Source organism: Myodes glareolus, chromosome 2 (assembly GCF_982192425.1).
Source record: "Myodes glareolus chromosome 2, mMyoGla1.1, whole genome shotgun sequence".
NCBI classification, from domain to species: domain Eukaryota; kingdom Metazoa; phylum Chordata; class Mammalia; order Rodentia; family Cricetidae; genus Myodes; species Myodes glareolus.
The window spans coordinates 77,360,877-77,376,886 of NC_142027.1; the positions used below are offsets into that span (position 1 = coordinate 77,360,877).

General features: G+C 42.7%; 1 long non-coding RNA gene across 1 annotated transcript in view; it reads right to left on the minus strand.

Annotated features, from left to right (window-relative positions):
- Positions 1-323: 323 nt before the first annotated feature.
- Positions 324-16,010, minus strand: part of LOC125412941 (uncharacterized) — a 33,004-nt gene continuing 17,317 nt past the window's right edge. Inside the window, exon 3 of the long non-coding RNA XR_007235753.3 lies at positions 324-3,080. This is a non-coding gene — a long non-coding RNA (uncharacterized LOC125412941). The remainder of the gene's footprint in view (positions 3,081-16,010) is intronic.

Genomic DNA, 16,010 nt, shown 5'->3' on the forward strand with positions numbered 1-16,010 from the left:
ATCCCAGATAGTTTGTATGAATAAAGCACAAAGACTCCTGGTAACGTTTTCTTCTGTAGGTCTGGGATGAAAGTCAGAGGACTATCTTCATGGAACTGGAGCAAGGCCGGAGCAGCAGAACTGCTTAGCGACCCAGGGAACTGGACTGCACATAGCTAGTCCCCATCCCAAACCCCAAAGAGAAATGGTCTTTTCCATGCTTCCCATGTGTCGGGGACCAGCCTCGACAAAAATACCTTTCTTCCAGAGTGGAGGCATGGGAATTTAGGAACACGGTAAAGAATATAAAGACACAAACAAAAATAATAAAACACAGAGACACATAGGATAGTATCGGGAGGGAATCTCAGTGAGTACTGAAAATTCATCCCTGTTTAATATCCAACAGCTTACTATACCCCTGATTTCAAAAGGTAGGCATCGAACAAAAGGACTTCATTGACGTACAAATTGAAAGTCATGGGTTACATTCACCGCTCATGCCCTTGACTCATGCCCTAGACCAAACACTCTGTAGGCAAACCACTCTCTGGGTAGACTCCCAAGTTATTTCCATAAAGGAAACTGGAACCTAGTTGGAACCTTAGACTCTTGTTTTAGGTAGGAACCAACTACTTAGCTATTTCAGGAGCACGAGGTCTGACAATTAGCCATACCTGTTTACAGTAGCCTTCAGAGAGCAGAACTCTGACTTACAACTAGGTAAATAGTTGTTTATCTCTGAGTTAGAAGCACAATAATCTCGAACTAAAAACAAGTCTCAAACACTCTGACCTTTGGCCTCTTTGGGCCTCCACACTCATGTAGTCAGAACTAGCCGTAAATATGACAAACACGTGTGCTTGAAGCTGCAGCTTGTTAGAGTCTGTTCACGGTATTTGTTGGTTATTGTATATAAGCATGTAGACAGCTGGTGTCACAGTATCAGCTCCCCAGGAAGCGGGGAGCAGAAAGACCACTTGAACACAAGCATTCAAAGCTATCCTGGACAACGCGGTGAGAAATTGCCCTTGAAAACATTACAAAAATACAGAAACCAAATCTAACAGTTGCTTGGATTTAGAAAACCCCATTGCTTATAAAAAGAATTTCGCTCCTGAGGTAAATCTAAGCAGCGTCCACCTATGCATGCGTACAGTTTTCCATGAGCTGTTTATAAACCACACGCACTCTAATGATGCTGTGGCTGTGGTATGAGGAGGCAATAAAATCCCGAGAGGTTTAGTCTGGACCCAGCATGGCCGAAGAACATAGTGCAAATAAACAAATTTGACTATCGTCCCCCTTCAGGCTTAGTGTCGTCAGTCCCCAGGCCTCCCGCAGCCTCAACCGAGTGTTTATACACTGTCGCTGTACAGTGTCCTTGTATACTAAGTGTATGCAGAGATGCCGTCATCATTGGCTTCGGAGCCCTCTCCTTTCCCCACACAGCCCTCTCCTCTGTGCATTCCTTTAGCCCAGCAAACCTCTGGCCTGCTTTCTGTCTCTCTATTGTTTGGCTTTTCTAGAAATTTCATATAAATGAAGCCATACAATACTTGTCTTTGATGTTTAGCTTCTTCTTCACTTAAAATACTGTCTGCGAAATGGCCCCAGTTTTACAAGTGTGTATAATTCATTCTTTATCTTTAGATCTTCACTTAGGGGGCAAGCCACTTTAAACCAATTCTGTCTACCAGGTAAAGTGTGGAAGTTTCCAGATTTGTTATTGGTGGGCTTAGAATTCCTCCACTACAGCTTACATGGACTGTCCTTCCCCCCCTCGGAACCTTGCAGTCTCTACAATCTTCTGTGTTGATTTATCTGTTCTGTGAAGGGTAAGTGTTGGTTCCTGAAACTTCCCTTGCCATTGTTCAGTGTACACAGTACTGAATGACTGTGTAAAATGGATTTCTCATTAGGATTAGAGTCAAAATATTTCTTAGAAGACATTTATTTAGGCAGTGCCAACTAGTATTTATAATAAGTCACTAAAGACTCCTACAATAAATTAATAGTCTATTTGGGTCCATAAATCCTGGGATCTAGTAAGACACTCAGCAGAAGACAAGGATGACACCCTGGGGAGAAAGTTAGCTTTCATGGCTGAACAGGAAGCAAGGCTGATGCTGGCCTAGTAACCCCCATTTTCCTCTGCACCAGAAACCCCCCAGCTCTATTGAAGCTTCTTATTCTTTCCAACTTTCCCAGGTCCTGCCAGCAGGCTTGGCAGATTTAGTGTAGCTCACGACCTCTCCCACTTCTTGCTGGACACTACACTGCTCTGGCAGACACTGCCTGTGGACACTGCGCCCTTTGCTCTTGCTCACCATCCAGTAATGGACCAGCTGGCTTTTCTTCAGGGACTGGGCTCCAAATGCAATAAAGACAGCAACAGCATCAATATCCAGTGGCACAAACATATCTTGTTGAAAATCCTTGAAATCGTCCAAGAACACATGAATTGAATTTCTCCCAGCTCACATAAGAAGGACTTTAGTAAGTCAGGGCACCAAGGACAGGTTGCCACAGGATCCTGACAATCACAACACTTGAAAGGGTTGTCATTGCCCCTGTTGCAAAGTCTTACTCTGATGTACTCCATCGACAACCAGATTTTAGGAGTTCCTTCCCTTAACAAGGCCCACATCACTTGGCTGTGTATTTGACTGGCTGGTCCTGGCTATTCCTATGTCCAGGCAACCATGGCTTTGACTGTAGAGTACCACTGCAACATTACCTGGCTTGGGGTTCATTCCTTTGTCCACTTACTCAGCTGCTGAAGCGAGTGGCTGCTGGGAGGGGGAGGAAAGCAGGGACCAAGGGAGCACCGTCAGAGAGCGTCCTGATGTTCAGCCCAGTCAAGTCTGAGGACAGGGTGAGTTTTCAGCACCAGGCATTCTGCAGAAATGGACTCTGAGCTCCGGATCCCTCTCTAGGGCAGTCTCAGCAAACTTTCCTTTGCCTACAACCCTGCACCCGTGAACCTCCCATCCGCTATCACCTGAGCAGTGGACAGCAGGGCCTTCGAAAGTCTTTCAGAGAGGTTCAAGTGTCTCCTCAAAGAAGGTCTGAGAACATTGTCCTGAATGAGGGTGAGCCTAAATAAGAAAAGAGAAAGAAAATGCTCAAACAAATATATAAATTCTGCATATGATATTCCTGTTAAACAAAATGCCCTTAAGGATACAGGGAGTATCTGTGATATATTTCTTTTGACTGATTGCAAATCTACAATGACTCAGAATGCACCCTCCGTGGTCTTCAGGATGGTAAGGTAGAAAGGCAGGGACAAGAGTAAGAGAATGTAAGAGAATGCTACTCTTTTGACAACTTTTCTATACATTCAAAAACATTTTAACATGCAGAGTTCAAAACTTATTTTAAAATGCAAGCAACTGTTTATTGATAAGGCTTCAGCGCACGTCCCTGGGCATTGGCAGACGTTGACTTTCTGCATGATCTTGGGCAAGTCCTTTTGCTTTTATAGCCCTGAGTTAGTCCTTCTGTGGCATAATAATTCAATAAATGAGCTCTCCCCCTACGTTATGAAGAGTCTGTGTCCTCCGAGGTCCTGCATCAGCTCCACTCCCTCTGTTCTCTCTCTTCTCAAAGCACAACTCCATATTTCTGTATCTATACAGATGAATTCACTTACTTTAGAGGATGTTAAAATAAAGATTAAATGAAATACTGAGTGCCAAGTACACAGTCCAAAGTAAGTCCTCCGGAAATAGCGGACTGGCTGCCTCTTTAGTCCCCTTCTGTCCCACAGAGCAGGAGTTAGCTACTTAACTAGTCCTCTCCACAAGTCCCAGGCCCCAGGCTGTGGAGCCAGCATATACAGCCTTTGACAAAAAACTGAAGGGTCAGCACAGTGCTTGGCAAGAATCAAAGCAGAATGCTTGGGTTCTGCTTTCTTTCACTTTTTTTCCCCCCTTTTAAAACTGTAGTTTTCAAATCTTAACACACACTAGAATAGCCTGCAGAATCCCTAAGAGCACAAACTGCTTCTTCGGCCCCTCAACCCCAGAGAATTTGTGTTCCTGCCAACTTCTCAGATGGTAAAGAGGCTGCCTGAGCCCGGAGGACGACTACTTCCCCAGGTCCCTGGGCAATGGCAACTCCGTGGGAGCTTGGCCAGGGTGAGAGAAGCGGAGTGAAGGAGTCAAACCCTAGAGAGGAGATCAGCTGCATCTCCCAGAGAGGGTACCACTTTTTTCTTTTCTGACGCCAAGCGACGCTGCCCCGCCCCCACAGTCACCTGACACCCCAGGAGGCTCCGGAGGAGCCAGGAGGCTGGAACTCAGGTACAGGAAACTGTGGCAAGACAAAGGGATGAAAATGTTGCCTCCAAGGACAGAGGGAGGGAAGGGAGAATATAGAAAAGTCCACAACGCACAAGATGGGAGAGAAGTGACCGTGTAGTCCAGACTGGGTTGCTAGGAGTGTGTTCCTGGGTGGCTTGGGGAAGTGCGTAAACTGGAAGATGCCTGTGGCTGTGCTTGTCAACACCCTTGTGCTCCAGCGGAAAATGAGGTGGAAGATGAAGAATAGTCAGCTTTTATAAGTGTCGGTGCCTAGCCATGTGCTAAACCCTTGGCATATCCTATCTCCGTGAAGTAGATCCGGCTGCCATTCATTCGCAGTGAGTGTGTGTAGTGTCGGAATCCGGACCGTCTAAGGTCTGGCCGCAGACCCTTGCCCCAAGCCCTGAGCCTGCATTGCTTCATAGCTTCCTGGGCTTTGTCATTTCCTGTGGGCATTGGGACTTAAAGCAAACAAACGTCTTTGATTCTCAGTTCCTCTGCCAGTAAAAGGAGTTATAGCAAAGATTCCCAAAGGAATTGTGAGGCTCAAACAATAGCAAGGGGGAACTGGTACACAATACATAAGCTGATCTATGTGTCTCAACCACCAACCTAATGACCACACTAACGGCCACGGCGTCTGGGTAGCTTTTTGAAGACATTCACTGGTCCTGAGAGACACAGAGTTAACACTTCATCTTATTTTAAATAAAGTTATTTCCCACCAGTGTAACTAATGCTTCATTACTACTAATTCTGGAGCCATTGTAGCATGGAGCCTGAGTTTAAAAAGAATTTATTTGAAGGCCAAAACATACTTAGTAGCAAATCCCTACTTTATAAATAATTTCTATTCCACATTCCAAGTTGGTATAAAAAGTTATTTTTGTTGTATTTGATTTTTCAGTGTTCGGTCTAAAATGTTTGGACTGTGGCTCTGTGTAGAGTCCTCTAACACTCATAAAACCCCAATAAGCACTCATTACTTTTGTGCCCTGCCAAACATTAGACTGGAGAGGGACTAGGCTCCCTTATTACAGATTAAAGAAACAAGACAAGACAAGTTACAAGAAATGCTCAGATCATTTTGTAGGATGAGGGCTGTGGCCACTCTTCAGGTAGCCTGAGTTTAGGCCTGGGTCTCTGTCCTCCACCAGAGGATGATATCCACAGGACATCTGAGGACAAACACCATCAACTTTCCCATGCCCCACCGCTGTCTCTTTTCTCATGTAAGTGTGTATTGGTGAGAAACTGAGAAATCCCCCCTTGAAAATGAAGGTGGTATCTGGGCTGGGAGGGGCCCTGCAAATCACCTAGGGATCCAAGGCATAGATTTTTCTGAGAAGCCAAAGCACCCACCAAAACCCAGAAGGGATTGGGGTCCTGAGTACCTCTCCCAAGTTCTAACGAGAAGTCTGTGTCTAGCCACGGAATCTCGGGCAGAAGAGACTGGAGGACCAAAAGGAAGACAGTTGTCAAGGGTTGGGAGGGATTTCTGAAATGGGGAAAACTCTATAGAATTTTTCTGATCAGTGCCATGTTTAAATGATAGTTCTTCATCCCTTGAATTATAACCAGGTCCTAGAATTATCAACTATTAGAGCTGAATGTGACAGTGGTCATTTGCTATATGGAGAAGTATAGTTTAGAGACAAATGTGATTTGAGAAAACCCACCTACATTTCACTGTGACAAAAACAGAGAGTAAGTAGCATATAATGGTATGTAGTGCTGAACAGAGCCTAGGTACCGTGACAGACTTTCCTAAGCTATCTCCCATAAAGCTCACAGTAGGTGAGGGCTGGGTTCAGTGAGGGAAGACTCTTCCTGAAGGCCAAATAGCTAAAAATGATAGACTCTCGATTTCCAACCAGATATGTTGGGCTTCAGGCTCATGTCTCCAACCAGCACTATCAGTTATTACATCTCAATATGAACTTAAGAAGGATTGCTGGTGGGAATAGTAGACTTATTAGGTGAGAGCCTAGGAGCAAAAACAAACACACACATACACACACACAATCCAGCCAGTTCAGACATCCTCACAAGGTTCCAGATGCACGATGAAGACATCAGCCATGACAGTGGCAGAAACGGGGTTCGTGGAGACACTAGCACATGTGTCCCATCCTCAACTAAGACTTAGCCTGGAGGCTAACATGAAGGCAAATGCCACCAGCCACAGGACGTCCTTGGCGCCCAAAGTTTATCTTCTAAAGAGAAGCCAACTGTGTGGAGAATGTTTAAGGATGTTCAAATACCGCTGTGGGCCAGAGAGACTGAACCGTGGTAACATTGACAGCTGTTTCTAAAAGACCCAGGATAGGCAAAAGTCATGTCACCTGCCAAGGGCATTTCAGTAACAATCTTCACCCGGGTCCAAGCGGGTCTTTCTAAAATGCTCAAGCCGTTGATTTCCCCCAGACAGTACTCAATCAGAGCCTCTTTAGTGACACATCGATTGTGACAGGCTCCAGAGAAGGGCCAAATGTGTGAAGTAGTGTGAATGTCACCAGGGTCCAGCAATGAGATAGTTAGAGGTGCATCCTTCAAAGCGCTGACAGCTGAGCAGAAGGTATAAGGCATAGGCAGCAGTGACTGTCATAAAGGCGAACAGATGGATAACTTCAAGAGAAAAGGCAGGGTGGGTCTGAAACTTCAAAACAGATACATCTAGCTGGAAAGGCGGAGGAAGAAGGAGTCCGGAAGTCTTCCCGGAGGGGATAACAGGCCACAAGGTGGTCTAGAGAGTATTCAGGGATGTTCACTGCACAGATCAGTGGCAAAGCAGAAGCGCAGGTTGGAAGGGTACCGTTGTCATCCTACAAAGGGAAGGGCACTCACGCTCAGGACCTGATTTCATTTGTAAAGCTCACGGCAGCACAGAGAAGCAAAGACCTATGCCCAGATCTTCTGCTCCGCCTTGTTATTGGCTACCCGACAGTGTCTATAATAGGAGTAGAAAAGGTACTCTTCACAGTTATTGGGGTGAATTGAGGCTGAGGAGCACATGAGTGTATATTAAAACTACATCAGTGAAACCAAGTACAAGAACTTATCAGAAGCACTAGACCAAGAAAAGGATATAACTCCCTCCCCTAGGCCCCATAAGAAGTGGACACTCATAGCAGCAATGACAATGGCCCCATCATCTTGTCATCTGACTCCTGGTGTGTGCTTCAAAGACCAACTGGCTTTGAACTCTGTCCTGTCCCTGGGAATTGACTCCTGCGCAGTTCACACTATTGACTCGGCCTACTCATGCTGTCTGTCTGTCTGTCAGTCTTCTTGTTTACCCATCTAGAGCCTGCCCTCTCCATGCCTGAACCTAGGCCTGCACTTCTGCCTTTTACCTGGAATCTTCTCAGTGCCATGTCCTCAACCCTATGATCCACAGCCTGACTCTACAGTGGTGGTTTCTTTTCTGCAGGGGGCTTGGACCCCCCATAACTTACCAATGCAGATTCTATTTACATTTCTATAGACTACTTCTGAGACCTCTTAATATACTACTTAGCCTCTTTAATCTCTTGTATCCACCATTCTATTACACAAATATGTATACATATATATACACATACGTATACATATTTGTGTGTATATATAGACATATGTGTGTATGTATATATACATATATAGAGAGATTTACTAAGTGATATGTCTGTCATATGAAAGTTTCAATCTTAGTAATTAAGACTGAAAATTTTTAAAAATGCTTTTGCCTCAGCCAAATTACCAAGGAAAGTGAGGTAATTTGGCCTTTGAAACTGCCATTTTTGTGAATTTATTGTTCTTCAACAGTCTCTGACACTGTGGAAAGCACTTCTGTCTGTTTCTGATGTAGAACAACCCCTCACGACATAGTAGATCTTTGTTGATCTCATTCCAAATATATCTGGAGAAAATGGATGAAATCACCAGGGCTCCAAAGCTCCTGGGCCAGGCAGTGCATAGCCCTTGCCTGTGATTCCAGCCCTGGGGAACTTGACGCAGTCTGAGTTCAAGGCCAGCTTGAGCTTCAAAATGAGACTATGACAAAGGAAGAAAAGGGGAAAGAGAAAAGAAACAGATAAAATTCAAGAATGACTGTAAAATTGCTGATGTTTCCCTCAGATACTAGCATGAAACATTTGCCGCAGTATAGTGAACTTGGTGTCTAGCCTAACTCAATGTGCAATCATCTAGGAGAGACGGAGCGGATGTGCCTGAGGCATTTGCAAACTCGTTTCACTGAGGGAACATCCAACCTACAGACTGGTCCTGGACTGAATAAAAGGAGGCACAGGGAGGGGAAAGGGAGAGGGGAGGGAGAGATGAGAGAAGGGGGAGAGGAGATGGAGAGAGGAAGAGGAAGGGGAAAGGAAAGGAGGGAGAGAGGAAATAGGAGGAGAGGAATGGAGGGGAATAGGAGGGGGGGAGAGGACAGAGGGAGGGTAGACGTACAGAAATCTGCTAAGTAGGACCCACACTTCTCCCTCTGTCACCTCCCTCTCTCCTCTTCCCCCCTCTCTCTCCTCTCCTTCTCACTTCCTCCTTTCCCTCTCTTCTTCTCCCTCCCTTCCCCTCCCTCTCTTTCCCTTCCCCTTTCCTTCCCAACTGTGGCTCCCATGTGATCACATGGTATCTTACACTCCTGAGTCCTTGACTTTCTACCATGACGTACGGAATTCCCTCTTGAACCATGAGCCAAAACACTTGCAGTAGGTATTTGGTTACAGTGACCAGAAAAGTGAATAGTATGGACTCCATTGTTGCATCTTCTATCCAAGCAGACAAGGGGACATTGTGGTGACAGTTCTAGGCCGCATAACTGCACACATATTATTATTTGGTGGGTGGATAGCATTGCACAACAACCACAGTACCAATGATACTTAGGTTTAACATGTGTAAACTGTTATTTTAATCATGTCTTTCCTAGTCCTCAAAATTACACAGAATCTTTTGCTTCTTGTAAAAATACCTTGGAAAAAAAAGTAAAGACTTCTTTATGTATAAAATTTTTTTTAAAAAAAGTTGCCTACCAGTAAACCCATGTTAAAAGAAATATTCAAGAAAGTGATTCAGACAGAGGAAAAATGACCGAAGGAAATGCAGAGCCCACAGAAGTAAAGGCACCTAAGGGGTAAATATCGAAGATTGCCTTCATCATTATTTCTGTTTTTAAAAATATGGATGGCTGCTTACTTAAATAAAACCAGTAGGATGTGGCATTATAATGAATACTTAAAGATAGTTAATGACCACAGTAATAAAAAGATGTAGAACAGGAAAATGGAAAAAAAAAATTGAGGTTGGATATTTATTCAGTGGGTTATGGAAGGGAAAGGGAATAAGGAGCCAAGAGCAGAGAGAGGGGGAGGGGGGAGAAGTGGGGAGAGACAGAAGGTGCCTCTTTGAGAGGGAGATAGAAAAGAAGGAAAATGAAAATTATCAATGTTTTTTTATAACACACAGGAAGAATGTAACATCAGTTGAGCTATATAAATATAAGTTAAACTGTAAAACAAACAGCAAAGCAACAAACCAATTACAGCTATAGATAGAAAGAAATGGCAACGGCTATGCTATTTCTAATTTAAATTAATCTAAAAAGGTCAAGAAAAAGAAAAACCAGAACAAAGTGAACAAAGAATAGGGCAAACAGAGCAAAAGGAACTCTCTGACACATCCAATCCAATTGCAGTCATACTCATCTGAAGTGTAAATGTCTGGGTTGGCAAGATGGAAGAATCGGAAGCCCGCTGCTTGGATTCCTGGAACTCTAAGAATTTGATAATCACACACAGGTGCTGTATCTTAACCAGGAACATTGCAACCCACAGACCTAGCTGCAGATTCAACAACTGTGTGACTCAGTTCCACTCAGCTGATCCTTGTGACTACCCAATAAACCCAGCAAGGAGCCAACAGAAAAGAACCTTTGGTTGCTGAAATCAGTCTGCAAAGAGAGAGGATGTATTCATTCTTTTTTTGTTTGTTTGTTTTGTTTTGTTTTTTCGAGACTGGGTTTCTCTGTATTGCTTTGGAGCCTGTCCTGGAACTAGCTCTTGTAGACCAGGCTGGCTTTGAACTCACAGAGATCCCCCCCCCCCCGTCTGCTTCTGCCTCCCCCGAGTGCTGGGATTAAAGGTGTGCCTTCCACCACCCTGCCAGCTGTATTCATTCTTTGATTGACAGGTATAATTCAAGGCTGTCAGGGTACTAAGGGCCCAGGCAAGCAAGATGCTACAGACACTGAGTTCAGGCAAACAATCTATAAACAAAACCAGAAGTTAAATTTAAAGCTAGAAACCATAGAAAGCTGAGAGCCAAAGACCAGAAAAACAGAACTAAAAGGCACAGAGCAAAGTATCAGAGCTGAGAGCAAGACTGTGCAGAAGAAATAGAAGAACATTTTTCAAATGTGTTCAAACAATTTCAGATGCAATTTATGTATTTAGGAAACCAAAAATGAAAAGTGAAAAACTCATAATGTATCTATAGGATGAGATTAAATAAACTATTATATGAATTATAGGAGATTTTGAAAGAGAAGAGGAGAAAGAGGTACTGTGGTTATATTTTAATTTTAAAAAATAATAATTTAAATTATTTAAATAATAATTTTATTTAAAAAATAAAATAATTAAAAGGAAGAATAGATTAAAATTTCTACACTGTGATAAAAATGTATAACCAGATCCTTGAAGCTTAAGTCTCTAACAAAGAAAAGTCAAATAATAAAATCATGTGACACAGCCAAACCGTTGAAAGAGAAAAGAAGGTGTTTTGAAAGTAGAAAGAGAGAACTGGGCATACATGGGTCTTAACTGACTTATCAGCTAAAACTTTAAAAGAGATAATGGGATGATACATTCAAGGTACTGAAAACCAAATTGAAAAAAGTATCTCACAAGAATTCTATACCCAGTAAATCTATCCTTTGAAATGAATGAAAGATGGTGGTAAAGATATACAAGACATTCACAGACTAACAAAATCCGGGCGGGCACCTCGTCTTTCTGTGTGACCCACGAGAAACGTATCTGACTTGACAGAAATTCTAAATGGATTCTTAGAGCTGCAATGGGATGTAACTAAGGAACAATATGAGAACTTCTGGAAGTGCAGACCTCACTGAGAGGGTGAATTGGTACCGATCAGCATACTAAAAGACAAGGTTCTGGATTTCATGACCCCTCAGATACTAAATCTTGAGCCCCAACACTTCAAAGATAAAAATCCTGGGTCATGGGAGCTGGAGAGGTTAAGAGCACTGGCTCTTCTTCCAGAGGTCCTGAGTTCAACTCCCAGCACCCACATGGAGGCTCACAGCCATCTGTATATAATGACATCTTGAGCCTTCTTATGGCATACAAACATTCGTGCAGGGAGAACACTGTATACATAATAAATAAAATCAATCTTTTTTAAAAAGTCTGGGTCATAATAACAAAATATTTAATGTCCCAAATGCTGAAATTCTGAAAGTCTCCAGCCTGATAACTGCCATTTCCACGAAAAACTTAAATACTGTGTGAAAGGGATAGAAAGCTGAATGCTGGGAAAGAGCTAATGCTCTCTGTGGCTGTGCCCAGAGCAGTTGTCGAATTATTCAATCATGTATCGTCTGTGCCCCTTTCGTGCATAGCGTGTCAGGGAGAGAAGCGAATTTGGCTCAAAGACATTTGCTGGGTTGGTTCTCCTGCCATATTACAAAGGAAACTGGGTAGTGAGCAGTCTTGATTAGGGATTTGGCTGTTGAAAGAGACAGATTTCTTATACTAACCACTAAATGTAGCATAAACTACTACAGCTGACCATTGCCCTTTCAAACTCTTCCCACAGCACGAAAGTCAGATACGCCCAACGTGTGCCCCACCAGGGAAAACAATAGAACCTCGCCATTTGTTTCTGTATTATAAAGCGGAAGTGAGGCATCCTGGATGGTACTGGAATGCTTTGCAAACTTTGAATGAGAAAAGAAATTTCATCCGAATCTGTGGTTATAATGACACACATGGAATTGGATATGAACAAAGAGTCTAAAGGTGAATTTCAATGTGTTACCAATCGGGTTTGGTTTCTTCCCATTCGACCCAGGGCGTTTGGTGGAAAATTTCAATGAGTGAATTGGTCACATGATAGAGTAATGACAAAAATTTTTATGTCAAAATGCGTCATTTGTCTGCATTGACATTCCTTCCAGCTGATGAAAATCCAGGAGCTCTTAATGAATTCAAGCCACATTTGCAAGAAGCCAGCAGAGTTACTGGCCAGTTTGAAAATAATTATGTGCAGGGTAGGGCGAGAAGGCACTTACGCAATGGTGTTTGATCACCAACATTGTTTCCATAAAATCTGAGGTCTGTATGTGAGTAAATGGGAAATGGATTTCTCTGTTCCCAAAACAGCACAGAAGGGTGGTCCTAACCATAGAAAAATTACAAAGGGAATATACACACTGGAGGATTTCAGTTCACAAAAAATATCAAGGAGAACAGCAGGGCAGAGTAAGGGAGAGTGAATATGGTCTTCAACGACAGCCATGGCCTGCAAAACAGTCAGCTATTTGCCATGGCGTGGAACTTGAAAATGCGGTTAATGACTCTGAAAGGTGGCCGTGCTAGTAGAAAGAACCACTTTAGTGAGCGGCTCATCGTCTATGACTTGCCATCCTTCTTCAACAAACATTTCTTCCTAGTTCTTTGTCTTGTTCTATAGTTTTTCAATTATTCTAGACTGTTTTCAATTATCAGCATTTCTTACCTTTCTCTGCTATTTATTGCACCAATCCATTTTTCTAATATGGAGGCTAGAGATTATAAAGACTTCTTCTAGAGAGTTTTAATCTAATTAACTTCATGCCTTTTGTCTCGTTCTTTTTTCTTTTCTTCCTTTCTTTTTCCTCTCTCTCTCTCTCTCTCTCTCTCTCTCTCTCTCTTTCTCTCTCTCTCTCTTTCTCTCACTGGTTTAACTCCATAAAAGTTGGCTTGATGTGTAAGAATTCTGCATGTTTACAAAAACATTGAACTCTCTTTAATAGATACAGAAAGGTCCTTTTTGTATATCTACATTTGTGAACCATAAAATTTGTAGGATCACATTTTGCCTGAGTACACATTCGGTGGTGACCAACCATGCATTCATTTCGGAGACTGGGGTTCCTTTTATTAGTTCCAGGCGGTTCTGCGGAAGAACACAATTCTGTGGAAGTGCCAACAGCCAAGTGAAGTTGTGTGGGCCCACTCACATCTCCAAAATGTGGCTGAACACCATGCCAAAAGAAGGGCTGGAACACCATGCCAAAACCAAGAGATACTCCAGAGATGCTGCAAACCTCAACACAATGCCACACGGAGGCAAGAGGAGCCATGGTTCAGAGACAGCAGCGGAACACAGAAAAAACCAGTTCCTGGACCGAAGCCCAAGCTCCCTCCAACAGCCTTGAAGGCTGTTGATGGCCACCCATTACCATTATCGGTGCAAACCATCTTACCCCAACCGCCAGCTCCTTTGGCCTTCAATGCGGTAACATCTACACTGTGTCCCTTGACCTGGGGAAGGGTCTGAGTGGGGCTCAGTACTATCTCTGCTGTAACTGCTCTCCAGGTATGCAGCAGCGGGATTCTGGGGAGAAACGAGAGGCTTGGAGTCCAGAGTGGGCTATCTTTCTTTTCTCTGGGGTGCCTGTGATAAACGTTGGTTGGCTTTGTGATCAAGAATGACTGCTTTCAACTGATCTCCATTAACACGTCACCACAGGTGACTGCACATAAAAAGTTGGTGAACACAGTTATCAGCCATGGTGATCTGTGTTTATAGAGTTCACGCCTGAGCTATTTTCTGCATGACTGTGATTTCATGCTGGTGACCGTTAGGCTTGTGATACTGTACTTGAACATGACAATTGTAAAACCACATCTTTCCTTGTTGCCCGTTTTATTGTGTAAGCTGGTATGTTTTCAGGGCTTCTCGAATCTTCTTCTAAGATGTAAATGAATGTCTGCTAACAACTTTGAAGTCCTACTTGGAGGACTTTGATCTTTAGGGGATTCCAATATTCATGATCATTGTTTTCAGAACTGCATATTTTGAAATTATGGTTTAACCTCTAAGACAAACATAAAATCAAGTTGAAACATGGATACTCAACAACTTGCAATAGTTTGGCTTCTGACCTTAAACGTTATGGTTGCATAAATTAATATCCTGCCATTAGGATTAAAAAAAAAACCTAAAGGGAGAAATAGTGAAATATAATAATGGTAGGTGATTTCTTTGCCTCCTTCCTAACAACGGATAGGCCATCTAGACAGAAAAAGAAGCAATGGGACAAGTCACTTGACTAATACCAGCATGAAAATAGGGCAGGCAGTCATATATATATATATATATATATATATATATATATATATAAGATGCTTCATTAAGGAACAAAATATATATTTGATTCAAGTTATTATGTTATGTTCTCTAGTATATTATAGAACTTAGAGAAGAAATAACTTTTTTTTCCCCTTTTCATTTGTTTATGTGTTTGTTTGTTTGAGGGAGATTGGGGAGACTGAAGCTATGGCTGAGCAGCGAAGAGCACTTACTGCTCTTGCAGAGACCAGGAGCTTAGTTTCACCAGCATCCACATCGGGCAGTCGACAACTACCTGTAAACACAGCTCCAGTAGATCTGATGATGTCTTCTGGCTTCCAGTGGCACCTAGGCATATGTAGTACCTATAAACCCCTCTACACACACTCGCACACATGCACATGAACACACACATGTGCACACACGCACAAGCATACAACACACACGTCCACACACATGCGCACAGACGCACATGCATGCACACACACGTGCACACACGCATGCATACACACACATACACACGCGCACAACACACACGTGCTTGCACATACACAACACACACATGTGCACATGTACACACATACACAAACACAAATGAAAATAAAAGAAATACTTTTTAAAAGAAGAAAGACATTATTGTCAGGCATTTTTTTTCAAACACAAATGAAACTATAAATCATAGCAGAAGTAACTTTTAAAAATTCAAAACATGTGGAAATGAAGCAGTGCCATCCTAAAAAACTCAATGAGTCGAACAAACCCGCAGGGGAGAAACATAAACATACTTAAAAAGTGAAAATTAAATCAAACCATCCCAAAAGCTATGACAAGCAACAAAGACAATCATGAAATGGAAATTTAAAGCAATAAATGCTGACCTTCAGATAAATACTGGGTATAATCATGCCTGCTTGTGCCCCTGGCGCTCAAGAGACTGAAATCGGAGGCTTAAGAGTTGGAAGCTAGTCTGAGCTGTACAGGGAGACTCTATCTCAAGACACCATAACTAAACAAAAGGAAGGTAAAAAAAGATCTCAAACAGATTAATAATGACACCAAGGAACCAAACCAGAGCAACAGTCATGGCAATAACAGTAATTTCAATGTCATCAGAAGGCAAGAAAAAGTAAATGTTGTTTTTTCTTTCCTTACAGTGGCCATGCTTTAGACTACTAGCTGGTGAAGGGTCCAAGAATAAGAGCATAGAAATGCAGAGTCCAGAAATAAGAATGTAGAAATAAAGAAATGAAGTTGTAAGCCTAGGAGAATGAGAGCAGGCTGCCAGAGGCTTAAGGATTAACTATTAACAGTGGATTACTTTGCTTTACAACCAACCCAGAGCTCTGTCTGCAAACTGAGGGTCACTCT